Source organism: Anopheles aquasalis, chromosome 2 (genome assembly GCF_943734665.1).
Source record: "Anopheles aquasalis chromosome 2, idAnoAquaMG_Q_19, whole genome shotgun sequence".
In the NCBI taxonomy this organism is placed as follows: domain Eukaryota; kingdom Metazoa; phylum Arthropoda; class Insecta; order Diptera; family Culicidae; genus Anopheles; species Anopheles aquasalis.
In genome coordinates, this window is record NC_064877.1 from 67,435,647 (window position 1) to 67,445,646 (window position 10,000).

Consider the following 10,000-nt stretch of genomic DNA (forward strand, 5'->3'; position numbering starts at 1 on the left):
CCGGAATCATACACGGTGTCTGTGTGTGGGACTGATGATGAAACTCACTCATACATATTTACTTGCTCATTAAACTAATTGAAACTAATCTCGCACGGTTCAGTGAGTGCAAATGGAAAAATTTGCCATGCAAACATGGCGGCAGGGACCATCCAGCACAAGCCCCTAACCGACCGATCCCGGTCGATCATAATGTCTAACTGTTTGCCAGCAAGCGCTGGCCAAGGCTCTAGCATGCTAGCAACGGCAGGCATGATAGGATTCTCCGTCCGTACGTCCGTCCGTCCGTCCGTATGCTTGCGTACGATCACTGATGTTTATGCTTGCTTGAATGTTGGATAGTGTTATGTGAAACCATGCTCTTTCCCTCTCTCATGTTCTCAGATGACCGCTGTCCACTCGACGACGGTCTCTGTGCAATGTGTTTGCACATTATGCTCTTGGGCAATGTTGCGGTTCTTTACTTTCACAGAATTCTAGCGAAGAATCCGAGTGGTCAACTGGTGACTCCGGTGGCGAAACCGGTAACATCAGTGGTCCTAGAGGGCTGTACAACATAATTCCACCGCCAGTGATGCCACCAGAGAGTCAGAACAACGTTGCCGAAACAAGACAAATCCATTACGACACAGATATTTTAATCTGAACGTCCACCGTGACCCCGGGAATGGCCGAAATGGTGAAACACATTTGGTGGGGACAATTTGGCGTTCATTTTACGCCGACAAACCCTCGGCGGAGCATAAAAAGAATTTCGCCTCCATTTCCATGGCGGTAATGACCAGCGCGCGAACTGGCGTCACCGAATGTAGGTTGCACCAGCGTGTGGCAGCTCGTTAAAAAATATATGCCAGCATAAACATGTTTACTGTTGTCCCACACCGTCCGCCACCCCGCGGCGGTTGACGCCATTGACATCGGCTGAGCGCTCCCTGGGGCTCCGGAAGCCCTGAAATGCTGACGGGTTTTTTTTTGCGGTGGAGCAGTACGATTTGCAAATGGCTCCATCCTCCGATGGCCACCGGGTGGAGGGCTTGAGGATCAAAGTACGACCATGGGTCAGGGAACGCGTTGCTTGCAAGAGCGAACGCGCGACTTGCGACTGGCGAACGTTTTTGGCTGACGCCGGTATTAGGAGGAGAAGCAGCAGCAACAACATCACCATTTACGAGGTGTCCAATGGTCACTGTCTTCGGTTGACCTCGCACTTAGCGGTGCTGTGGAGTGGTCGAGTGTCAAGTGGCGCTGTGGTTATGTCATGTTTGTTGTGCATTTTAAGGCGTTTCGGAGGAATGAAAATTATTTCTGGTGGCCTGAATTAAAGAATGGAATATTTTTTTAAAGGAATTCCTTTCAGTTTTTGGGGAAGATGTCTAATGATCATTGGTCATTCCTTCATTTATCTATTTCTTCGACTCTATGGTCGCTAAAGAAGAACAATCGATAAACGATTTGATTGTAAAATGCTATGAAGATGCACTTTTTTATAAGCAGGAACTAAATTGAAATACAGATGGTTAAATCATAATAATGTCATGTATCGTAGCATTCCTATGCAAAGCAAAAATTGTTAAGCAAACACATTATAAAGAAAGTTACTTTAATTTACAGTTACTGGTTTTTCGAAAGCTTTACTTATATCATCAAGGTGTTTAACAAAATGATTATGAATTATATCAAAATGAAGGCATTTTAATTCTTCTTAATTGTATACAATCAATACATTCAAAAGAATATCCCTCAAGCTACTTTCTCATAAAATAATTCCTGACACACAAAGGCAACAGATGTTTCAATTTTTTTTTTCATTTTCTGTTTATTTGCAGGACTAAGCCTACAATGAAGCAGAATTATTTCCTCTGTAAGTTCTCTAATAGAAATATGATATAAAAATGATCTTTCCATAATCATAAGAACTCCAACTGCCTGATTAACTAAATAACAAGCACAAAACGAACGAAAAGTTCACGTACTGCTGAGCTTTTCGAAGTTAATTTTCCATTTTCTCTGGAAAACTGTCTGCCAATCGAGTTCATCTCAATTTCCTTCCCACTGATCGGCCATTTTGAGGGGCCATTTGAGGCTATGAGCCAGTGCTGGTGGGTAGCTTATTATAAATGCCACACCGGACCGCTCCCCGCTCATCAGCCTTCATTTCCCATTAATGCGAGCAACGCAATGGGATACTTTACGGCACCCCCCCCCCCCCCCCCCCCGCCCTTAATATCGTTGCACCATTTCCGTCCCTCACCAACAGTTTGACATTCGAACCCTCGCCCACCCGCCGCTGGACACCACCACTACCAGGGCGGGCACGTGCACGTCCGGTGAACTAATTAAGGAATCAGTGACAATATCCCATTACCCGGTTGTCATCCTTTTTATGCTCGCGTTGCATTATTCATACCATACCAACCGGTGCCTGGTCCGAGTCTGGCCTGGCCTACCGTAGCTTCAATCTTGCCACCACCAAAACACCCGAAACGGCCGATACCAGGCGACCGAAGCCGACGCCGAATTAATTACTGGCTGCATATTGATTGCTCGCAGTCGCCCCTCAATCCCCAATCTGCTACTCATAATTTGATTCTGATCCTGGCCAAAAACTGACCCCACTGACTTCGACTGTGTACCGTGAAGGAGGAGGAGAAGGTGAAGAAGGGAATTCCGATCCCGCTTGCTGACGGCTGCATGTCATCGACACAGATGACCTGAGGTGGACGAGTAGAAAAAGGAGGAAAGCGGACCGGCATTTTCCGGTTTTGCTAGTTTTTAGTCAAATCTTTGGTGGAGGTGGTCGAAGTGACCGGAATCGATCGACCGATAGCCAATTTCGGATGCTTTTTGACAACCTGCCAGCCAGCCAATGCTCAACACAAACTCGCAAGCTCTCCAGTGTTCAGCAATCTAGGCATTTATTATCACAAATCACAAACCACTCTACCTCCGTGAGTCTCTGGTGTTAGACTCTGGACCATTCTGCAGTAGTGGCCTCGTTCAGTAGCCATAATAGCCAGTGCCGTGTGTTGATGCTGCGCAGGGAACCGGCACGTACTGGGGAGCACAGCTATCGTGCACGGAGGAACCGCTGCACTGGACGTGTCCTCGGTAATGCGGTGCGTGGCCACTCGAGTATCCTGCACCGTAGTTCCGTGCTACTGCTGCTGATGCTACTGCTGCTGGTGCTGCCACTGAATGATGATAGACTGGCTTCGGTGCGTAGCCACCGTACTGGGCGATGCTGGTAGCGATGCAGAGCGCCAGCACGAGCAATGTTGCTGCAACGGATTTCATCTTCCCAAAAATTGTTTCACTGGCTGTTCGTTCGTTGCCCAATGCCGTTGTCGAATGCCAACCAGCGTGAACTTATTTATACGTCGCAATCCGATACTCACGCACACCTAGACACCGACCAGCCTGTCTGCCTGTCGGCTGAAATAGGATTCCTCATAGTGGGCACCGTCGATGGAATCGGACTTCACTTTTTACTTCAAAAAAAAAAATGTACGAAATGGACATCGCCGAGCATCGCATCGTGGCCGCTTTCGAGTCCGTTCGAGCCGTTGACCCGTCCCGGAAATTCGCGCGATCGAATCGAACGCGATGCGTGCAATGTTGAGACAACAGCTTGCGAATGGATTTCATTTTCGGGTTTTGCATTTTTTTGTTGTCTCTCTTCGATCGGAAGCTCCATCTCGGTTTTCGTTGCATTTCCACGGTGCTACGAGCGTTTTGGTGGACGCACTCGATGACCGGTGGTGCCCGGAGACACTTTCCTGTTGTGCCCTGTCAGCTGTTGTGACTACTGACGCCGAGACACCGCAAATGGACGATTTTCTGTGCCACTTATGCGCTGCGTCAGACACCGGTTCGGTTGTGATTTAATCGATGATGTTTATGGCTTTTCATCGGGAACGTTGTTTTCATTATCGGCAATCGGTGGCGTCGTACAGCGTGGCGGCAACTGGTGCCTGGACTGGAGGGCACGCGAAACATGTTCCGGCGATCATCGTAGAGCGATGCTTCGCTTTTCAATTCACTCGCAACGAGCAGACACTGCCACACGGGTGCTGTTCTGTGGTTTTTGAGTTCGCGTACCGCACACTAATTGAGTCAATGGCCTGTGATTTCCACCATGGAATGGGGATACGGCCAGCGTCCGCACTTTTGGTCGCGTGGACATTATTGGCGCATGTCAAGTGTTTCAAATCGGAACCATTTCAGCCGAGTCGATGGTTGGCAATTAGTGGTGATGGTTTGATAAAAGCACCATCTCCCTTTTTCAAATGACTTTCGGCGACACTGAAGAAGGTTGTCCGAAGGTATGTGTCAGCAATAATTCAAGACGGGAATTGGAAAATCTCATCATGAAATGAAGCTCTTGATTTAAAGGAGTTGCTTTCAAGTACATTATGGGAATTTAATGGCGCGTAATGTTTTACTAAAGTTCCGATGAGTACTCTTTAATTTTATTCTTGTTTCATTTCAATTAGGTTTCTGTTCCAGTAGAGCAGAACAGTTTCATTAGCATATCTACACTTTGTTGAGTTGCTAAACGAATCATATGAATGAATTAATGTTTAAAGCATAAAATAAACTGCTTGATTTAAGAATTTAATTGAAAAGCTCGAGATTTACGAAACCTCGCTCTCCACAAATTGTTCCTTGGACTTTAGGCATATAAATGAAATTCTTCAATCTAGTCAATCAATCTAGATTTACAAGCTTAAAATTGTCTTGCATAGAACATACTTTTACGTTTATCCGCCACCAAAGAACGGTCTAATTCGACTAAAGGAAATAAAATTAATCTGGTTAGTAAAAGCGTACTGAAGAGATATGAAACTCACTTCACATCAGACCATAACCATGGAAATACTTTGTGGCTCTTCAAATTCATTCCTCCAAAACAATCTCTTCCTATAAATCAGCTCAGCAACATGTCATGCATATTTCATCCCAAACACACCCACAAAAGCCCTTATCAACCAGCTCTTACTAGCATCGTTCGAACCGTTTCAGGTTTCGTTCACTTTTTGGCTTCCACCAGCGTTTGATAAAAGCAATCGCCCAAGTCTATCGCATAGCCTATCCACGCAGCTTGTGTCGTTGTTTGTCCCATCACGAAAAACCCCATCGTATATAAAAAAAAAAACACCGAAAACAATTCATCCCAAAAGGCCCGTGTCAAAAACAACAACTTTTCTGCGAAAACAAACTTCTTTCCGAGCATCGTCATCGTTCCTTTATCGAGCCCTCGCTGATCTGATCTGACGCGCTATCTGCTTCCTTAAATTAATGCTTCCCCAATTGAAATAATACGCGACGCTCGCCCGCCCTGCGTCCCAGGCTGAAGGCTGGCGGCCCAAAAGTGTCGCATGTAACTTCTCCTCCTCCATCTCCACCTCGATCCCACTTGTGGAGCGAGAATCGAGAAGGAAACATGACACACGACAGACACACAAAGCACACGCAGCATCTCCAGTCACTCCAGTTATTGATGTGATTCATCTGGTGAAGCAGAAGCAAAGCCTGGTAGAAGCTGAAGTGTCACTTCACATCTCTCCTTCTCCTTCATAGTGTGACAAATGAAAAACTACCACCGAACCAGCGAAAAAAGTAGGTAGCTCGCAGAAAGAAAGAAAAAAAACCGTTGGGTCGCCGGAAAATGGAATTCCTTGGATCCATTCCGGCGCGCCATCGTCTAACGTTTCGCTGAGCTCAGCACAAGTGGCCGCGCTCAACGAACACTGGTGCTGGTGCCATTTGCTGTTGCTGGCACGTGCCCCAAAAACACGGTAACCTGAGACGAACGAGCTCGCGCTCGCGACCGTTTTCTATTTTCCGCGATAAGGCAAACACAAACACCCCGCCCAGGAGGGCGGCGGCGGCAACGAGGACAAAGCGACGTGGCCACGGACTTCTCAACGGGGCACGGGGCGAAGGAAGCAAAATAACGATTCGTGAAAACCAAACAAACAAACAAGGTTCCCGTGCCACCCCTTCCCAGCCATCCAGCCAGCGATGGTGGAAAACTTTCTCGCAAGAAGCGAGCAAAAAGCAAAGCGACAGATCGAGCGAGCGAGCGAGCGAGAGGAAAGCGTGAAAAACTCTCGGCGCCAAATACAAATCGAAAAGTTGTAAGTTTCCCCGTTTACCACCCTCTCGATTTCCTATCCTCCGTTTTTTTTTGTGGCCCCCAAACGACGACCGAACCGGATCTGAATCGCAAAAGGCGGCTAGTAGTTTGTCTTGCCTTATTTTTCCCCATTTTGGCTGAGTCGAAGAATCGACTTCCTATCTCCGGAGGAATGGAACGGTGGAAAAACTTTCCTCGGGATGCTTATTATTTATCACAAAATATCGAATCGGAAGGAAGCGGAAAAAAGAAGCCACAGGGCTCCGCAATCCACATTCGGCATCATCTTTGGCCGCCTGTGTGTCGAAAAGAGAAATGGATCGAGCCGACAACGGGGAAAATCGGGGCCCCGTTTTGATTGTTTCGCCCACATGCGGTGTCCGTGGCGTCTGCTGCGCAGCAAGGGGTTTTTCCTGTCCAACATGCTGTGACCTGCGCGTGGGTGTGTGGCGAGGGGTGGAGGAGAAGGAAATCTATCATATGGCCACTTCTAGCTGGAAGGAAGAAAGGTTAACGGCTGCTGCCATTAGTTTGATGTTATCGCTCGCAGTAGGCTGGCTGGCGGCCGGCAAACGCCTCCTGCAAATGGCTCTCTTCGATGCTTGAGAAAGGTCCTCCATCTGGCCCACGCCTGGCGGTTTGCTCTAATGAAGGTAGTTTGCCTTCTTGTTTCGGGCAGCTGTTCAGCTGGACGCGACAGCCGGACTGGGAAAAGAGGAAAACTCCAAAACTCCACCCTCCACAACCATTTATCGCTCGCTCAGCCGTTCTTCCATGAGTTTGCTGACGCGATGCGATGGGGCGCGCGCTGGAATGATAAGCCATAAGCCCGTGGCATCTTACGAGCCTATTCCGCGAGCGATTCCCGGAATGATCTCATTTGTCTCGGCAACGATGTACGGTTTCGGGTTCAAGATTTGGGCAACCTTCCCCCATCAGCCATCCCTCACTCGACATCTCATGCCATTGAATCTGCTCGATACATTTTGCGATAGCATTCGATGCTGGTGGGTGGCCACTGATGGGTGCCTGATGGTGGCCGCGGCAACATATCGGCGGCAGTAAAATGTGAAGTGGGTTGAAATTAATTTCTGCCAACATGTTTCCGGGGGGGGGGGGGGGGCTCCCGAAAGACTTTCGCAAGAGTTTTGTACCGCCGACCGATGGATGGATGGATGGATCCACTCTCTCGGGGGTGGTAAGGAGAAAAGGTGGAGGAGGGCGATGGAAGGAAAGCACTTTCTTCGCTTGACGGAAAACAGCGAGACGCGCGTCAGGATGAGACTAATTTGTCGTGATGTATTTTCGGTTCTGCGAATTGGATTTTTTTTGCCTCGCTCGAAAATGTTGCTCGTTCCTGCTGTCGCTACAGTCTAGGCTCGGAAAACGGTTAACTTTTACTTTGCGGAAGCCTTACAGTGGAATGACAACGGGTGGCAGGTGGTGCGGTAGGGTTGAAGCTCCCTGGGGGCAGAAATTCCCATTAAATTACTGGCTGGAGCAAGGCTGGTGAGACCTTCGTTAAAGAGACTCTGCTGCAAATTGAATGAAGAGCAGGTTGATCTAGCGCTTTGCGGATGAGGTTGATGGGATATATTAGTGTTTTTGTTTCTTCTCTTTCTTATGATCCGTTCCTTTTGCGTCGAAATTAAACATTTCATGGAAAATCCTTTCTAGCAAGAGTTTTACTATGGTTATAGGCATGGTCCAGTTGATAAAAAGCTACCTTGTGTAAAATTAATTTCATATTTCATGATTTTAACCATTGCATAGGTAGATATAGATTCCCGAACCATTTTTTTCTTTAGTATCGTTGTTATCTATGTGGATCTCTGCCTCTGGGGCTGGGAAATGTGCTACAAGTCACATAGATATTAATAGAATTCTGGTATGATCGTGTACAACAATATATTTTTTAAAAATATTCTTCGTTGTTCCGTCCACAGCATCTTTATGAAATAATCGTTAGTTTCTTTGAGCCCAATTCGCTAAACGTCTGCGAATTGTTTCTCAGCTGGATCATTCATAATTTTAGTTTATTTGTATTTGAATAGGATTATCATTGGCGAGATTTGCTGTACGAAAGCAAAAACAAATTGACGATACAGTGGTAGACATTCGTATAGCCGCAGGTAGTTTTTTCGAGTTTTTTTCTCGTTTCTCTCAAACTAGCCGATCTTTTTTCATTTGAAATAATACAAAAGGTTTATTTTATCGTTGTTTACAACACATATTGACGAAAAACGTGTAGGACTTGTTTTCGAGAAAATATGAGAAAATTTTCAAATTTCACATGGACATTCGTATAGCCGCACCTTATGAAAAACATATTTTTCAAATAGTTTTTACGAAGCAATCTGCAAGTTGGTATTTTTTATTACTGCTTACATTTCTAACAAATCCAAAACTATAATTTGCCATGGGTTCCGATAAGATTTAATGGGTTTCCTATTCAATTTAAGTGTAACAGTCGTCAATGACCTGACTTAAACTTGAAATATTTTTATTTTACCGATTTTTTTAAGAAATCAATCCAAATAAAAACCAAAACGCTTTTTTATGTAATTGCAATAAGAAATGCATACTACACACTTGGATAAAGGGATATTTTTGTCTCCAAACCATGCATTCAATTGTTGGTGAAAATTAATTGATATGTTATTGTCCTGTAATAAAAGGCTTCAATCCCCGATAGATGAATAAAAATGTCTCGCAAAGGCTCTGTTTACATCCCTGAATACATTTGAGTTGAAATTTAAAAAATGGAAAGCTGTACGTGATAAGAAAGTTACAGCAAACATCAAACCCTCACCAACGATTTTTTGCTTTTACTTTCGATGTGGTATGGTGGGTCACTCATGGTTCAAATCATGCTAATATCGGCTCTATCCATCCAAATTATCAAGAAATTACTTATTTGCTTTGAAAAGAACTTCATTTTGCTTTTATTTTACCTACGTTACCAAATTTAGGGTAAATGAGCCGGTGGTCGTTTTGGGTATTAATCAACTTTGGCTTTGCTTTGAGTTTTCTCCCAATTTTATGATTTGTTTATGATCCGTTATGTATAAAATACGTCTGGTTATTACTGGTCCATCCATAGTTCCTTTAAATTGCACAAAAGGTTGCCAATTTCTGGCTAATTCATGCTAAAACTGACTTTTTGTCCCTTAGGAAACTATTTTCATCGTTTTCGATAGAGGCTTAACCATCCTTTTGGATATTTTCCGTAGGAAATTATGGATGGATTTCTTATACCTACCGATAATTGAAACAACAGAGCGATTAGATTTGCAGTTTATCAAAAATAGCTTGCTTTTTTGTCATTTTTTATTTATTTGTCAGTTACCCTGGGCGCATTATTTAAAAAAAAAATTAAAAGCCAGGGTGTTATCAAAAAGAGCATTTCTAAAGCTTAAAATAATCTAGAATAGTTCTACTATTGAACAAAAAATACAACCATTAAATACGTGTTAACGAATTTTGCGGAGTATGTTTTTTCTTTCACTGCGGCTATACGAATGTCCATTTTAAAACAGCTGCAATCTGACGATTGCTCACATTTTGACACATAGCACTCACAATTACCCACGTATCTAAACCAAATTTTACATGTATACTAGTCACATGTGTAGTAACACAATAAAAGTTTGATACCGTCAAAAAATGCATCCGTTTGTAATTGATTGCCGTTTTACTCCTGAGCCTCTAGGTGCGGCTATACGAATGTCTACCACCGTATAAACACTTGAACAATTGGAACAAATTGTTGTAACAAAATCGTCCAGAATTAAGAAGAACTATCTCTTGCAAATCCCTTTCTCTCCAAGACAATCTTTTGTCCAAAGAAATCTCTTGTTA